This window comes from Vicugna pacos, unplaced genomic scaffold, assembly GCF_048564905.1.
Source record: "Vicugna pacos unplaced genomic scaffold, VicPac4 scaffold_103, whole genome shotgun sequence".
Classification (NCBI taxonomy): domain Eukaryota; kingdom Metazoa; phylum Chordata; class Mammalia; order Artiodactyla; family Camelidae; genus Vicugna; species Vicugna pacos.
Window position 1 is genome coordinate 1,401,635 of NW_027328783.1, and position 4,727 is coordinate 1,406,361.

Here is a 4,727-nt window from a genome sequence, read left to right on the forward strand (position 1 = left end):
TATTCCAGGTAGTCCAACGAAAGAAAGGTTATTGGTATTTGTAGTTGAACGGGAATATATCAGCAGTTCAAACTCTATAAACTTGTCAACGGGTGTTCAAAGCCAAAATAAGTCATGTCAACAATGAGAATTAAAAGAAAAAAATTCTTGGACATAAACTTAAATTAAAAAGGAGACACAGTCCTGTAATGGGCTCTGGGGATTGGAGAATGTATATGCCTCAGTCCAATTCAAGGGTTTAGTGGCTTGGCCCTAGCATTAGCTCGGGATTCAATGAACAGTTAACAGTGTACTGGGAGAAATATAATCTACCTTTCCCTGATCGGAAGAGAATCTGGTGGCTCAATGAAACTCTTAATTCACAGACATTCTGAAAGGTGCAAAGGAATGATTCACTGATGACTCAACTAAGACAAACTTAGTTACTGCTTAACAATCCATCTTCACACACACACAGAGTGGTAGACAGATTTGTAGTATTTAGTGGGAAGAATTCAGTGGGCAGAGCTCAGAGAATAGTTTTCAAAGCACCAGCCAACTTTTGTACTTTTGCCAATAGTCTAGATTTCTCAGGTAGAAAACTAGAGATGGACAAACAATAAACTTCTTTACGATTCCTAATTTTGAAAGTAAACTGTAGCTTTTGACTAATCAGTGTAGAACCTTGTTATGATGATCACTATAAGACCCACTGTGTGATAAGAGAGCTTGAAACAAGCTGCTGAACCAGCCCATCTTAACCCCAGACTGCTAATTTAAGCAACAACATAGCCACCATTAGATTTGAGCTGACAAACATTAAAGCTTGATGTTTCTGTTATAGGAACAACCACTGCTGTCCAGACACTGATCTCCTGCTGCAAGTGGGCTCTTTTCTTCTCTTGGTAAAGGTCATATTGGTGGGATGTTGCTAGAGCTTACCCTGGCCAATTTGACCATTCTCCAGATTTTCACAGTCTTTCTTCACAACTGGTGACACATTTTCAGGACTCAATGTTGTCATTCCAGTCTTATCAGCTGACACTGGCTGCATGATTGTGAGCAGAAGACTTAGGCTCCCTCTCCTTGCCTACACTTTTTCCAGAATTTCAGCTCATTTCAAATTCTGAAAATGCTTCACCTTTTATTTTAAATTAATGGGAAATAGACAAAGTCTTCCATGAATATATTATATTTCCTAATATCTGCAAAAATTTGGTATTCTTGCAGTTGCACAAATTTCTAATTCTACCACCCTCACCTCTTTTTAGTCCACACAGTTTAGATTGCAATTTAGTTACTGAATATGACCACCCCAACCAAGGGGCTAGTACCTTTTAGATAGTTCTTGTGTGAATGTTAGAAGGGGCACAAGTTATTTGGGGTGTATAAATCTACATTAAATGTTTGCAATGGCAGGGTCTCTTCTGGACAAAGCTCTGATTCTAAGAAGTCAATTAATTAGAAGGCAGTATAATTATTAGAATGGGGAAGAATATCAGCTATTTTGAGGTGGATGGATGATGAAGTGACAGGAAAAAATCCAGCAAATGAGAATGGAATGCTTTATGCCTCTGGAGGCATGAATTAAGAAGAAAATAATACTTTGTCTTCTGTACCTACCTCCAATTACTGTGTTGAGTGACTAGTCCTTGGGCTACGAAAAGAGCAAGATTGTGGTGAAGAGTAAAGACCATAACGAAACAGTTTGAAAACCATGAGAGTTTTATTGTTTCAGGAAAGTAGATTTTGCTTAAAGTAAACATGTACTTTTCATTCACTAAATACTAAAATGCATCCTGTGGCATGTGCTGTGCTTACAGTGCTGGTATCCAAGTTAGACAAGGAAAGGGGGATAGACAGAAAATATCTGGAGGAGGTGATTTCTGTGCTGAGACTGGAAAAATCTAAATAGGAAAAAGGAGGATATCCTTTGCCCAAGGATGAGCTAGAGCAAAAGTTCTGAGGTTGGATTTAATGTGGTTGATAAGCATTTGCCTGGATGTATCTCCAGAAACAGTGAAACATAATGATATGTCAAATTAGTCAGATGCCAGATGTATAATGAAATGACTAAACTCTGTTGAGTTTGTGGGCTTAGAGTTGGAAAGGCATTATGTGCCACCCTGAGGATGTAACCTTCTTTGGCTGGAACATAAAAGCAACATAAATTAATAACTAGAAAATATAGTGTAGACTCCTGAGGGCAGGAAAAGAAACCACCAATTTGAATGCTTTGAAAACAGCACAAAGAAGACCATAGATAAAATTACTTCTTAAATTCTACCACATGCTGAATGTGCCATCTGAGACTACATCATGTGACCTTTATGATTCCAGGGATGACATAATAGAGACCATGATTCCTGGGCCGGTTCCTGCATTTATATCCTGTTCTAACATATCCTAACTAAACACATTTAATACTTTCCAGGATGAACCAGAAACAACTTAGTAATTTTCCCTCTCTCCATGTTTTAGTCTTTTTACAAATTCTTCCATTTTCCTCTTTTCCTTACAGAAATTATTTAAATTTACACCCATATTGTTCCATCGAATGATCATATCAATCAAATATCTCTTTTTTTCTTTAAATGGTAACTTAGTCTCCCGTTTAACTCATTAATCCATTTTTTTTAAAAAAAGGATAATAAATGTACACAACTATGTTTATTTTTCAAATAAGAAAATTGCAGATATTTGTCGACATTTGCCAACATCAATTTTAATCTTTGTTATCCTGCATAATCTGGTAGTCCTCTGATAGATCAGTTGTAATTAGGATGACATTCATAACCTGAAGATGTCTGATGAGTTGGCCTTGAAAGAGATGTAGCTGATGTATCAGCTATCAATGGCACTAGAAACCGTGGTGTTCTCCCTTGTTGAAATTTAGAAAAACGACCTTCATTGGCAGATATGTTGTGATATCTTTTTGGAAAAGTACAAGGCTCCACAATCAGTCCAAAATAATTGCTCTGTATGGGAGAAAAGATGCTGTACTTAGAGTAGAATTTGTAGTTGTAATGAAGTTCAAAACACGGCCATTTGCTTCAGTGTAGCTGCTTTGAGAGTGCCCATGGACAGTGGTCAACTGATTGAAAATAGCACTTTGATCCACTGCAATTTGTTCTGGTGGTCTAACTGACATTGATGATAGAGGAGAAAAATCACCTTGATTGGGGTAGTTGTATCACCAATTATGTGGCTAGTAGAGGGCTTCCTTATTAGAGCCATGTTTAAATTTGGAGAAGGTAAAAATGCACTTTCTCCACTAGTGTCATACACAAAATCAGAATTATGTTTACCAACATTACCTCCTCCTTTAAAGAGCTTCTTGTTGAAATCTTGAGACGATGAAGATACCAGAGAGGCATTTTTAATCCCAATTCTTCTTTTAATTCTCACTAAAAGCTGGTGACAGGCTCTTTTAAAATTTGGATTATGGTAGAACTGCAGCTACAACAAAAAAAGAAAGATTTTTAATAATATATTAGAACAAAATACAACACTACAATAAGCCTAACCTATAAAACCTCAGATTTCACGTTTACAATGCAAAGATAATATCATCAAAATATGAACATTGCTGACGATATTTTGAAGTTCCTTGTTTGGAAAATACACATTTAAATAGTACAGTCATCAAATTTAAGACGTTAGCATTTGCAGTAACGGAGAATGCCACTTTTTAAAAGCAGCTTTAATAGCTTTATTTAGATTTCTGATAAGATTCATAGTTGCAAGCAAAGTTTCTCATAATCTTGAATAGTTAATGCACTGTCATCATTTTTAGAAAAATAAGGATTTTAACCTTTGTAGTTTTATACAATTTTCAAAATCAAGCTTTACATTTATATTGCCATTGATTGATGTACAAAATAAAATTTTATGCATAAGTTACCAAATCGTAACTAAAATTTCTGAATACCTTGCTTAAAACAGAGAATTCTTTTCCTTGTGCCAGAAAGTCAGCTAGATAAGCAGATCTTTGAAAATTCTGCCTCACTTTACTAAACCCATAAAGGTTAAGCCGTCTAACTAAACTTTTCATACTTCCAGTTTCAAATATTCTGAAAGGGGCCTTTCTTTTCAAAACTTACTTCTTAAAGACATCTTCATCAATCAGTATGGAAGTTACATTATCATCCCACCAGATGGATTTAAATTGGTCACTCCCAGCCATTTTCCAGAGTTTTCTTGGGAATGTCAGAGGACATAAATCATTATCTTCATTTGGTTCCGAGACACAATGTGTGTAACATGGCCTTTTTATCAAGGATTCTTCAGACAAAGTCTGAAAAGCATTTTCTTCAATCACAGACCACAAGTCCAAGTGCGCAGAGAATGTTTGATCACACAATAGAGATCTACCGGAGTTTCCTGAACCAGTTGGTCCAACTTAAGGAGACACATCTTGAATTTCTGAAGAAATATGCTCCATCTCAAAAAATTTTTCTACAGCTTCATTTCTAATCTGCATGATTTTGAGCACTGCAGCTTCAAATGCTGCTTTAGCAGGCCTGCAAGTTAAACTGTTAGGCCATCAAAGTGGTTCTCAACCTGAGAGGCTGTGACATCACAAAATGACAGGTCTCCTAGCAACTCAAGTGGAACATTCAGCCAGTGTTTCCTTCTCATTCATCCAGTTAAAATGAAACATATAGGATGTTTAATTTTATAGTGTGATGTGGACATATTTTCCCCACAAAATCTTTTTAAATAATTTAATTTGGGGTCTATGAAAT

The 4,727-nt window shown here is 36.1% G+C and overlaps 1 pseudogene; it reads right to left on the reverse strand.

Moving 5' to 3' along the window:
* Positions 1–2,684: 2,684 nt before the first annotated feature.
* On the reverse strand, positions 2,685–4,525 carry LOC140694771 (heat shock transcription factor, Y-linked-like; annotated as a pseudogene).
* Positions 4,526–4,727: the final 202 nt, after the last annotated feature.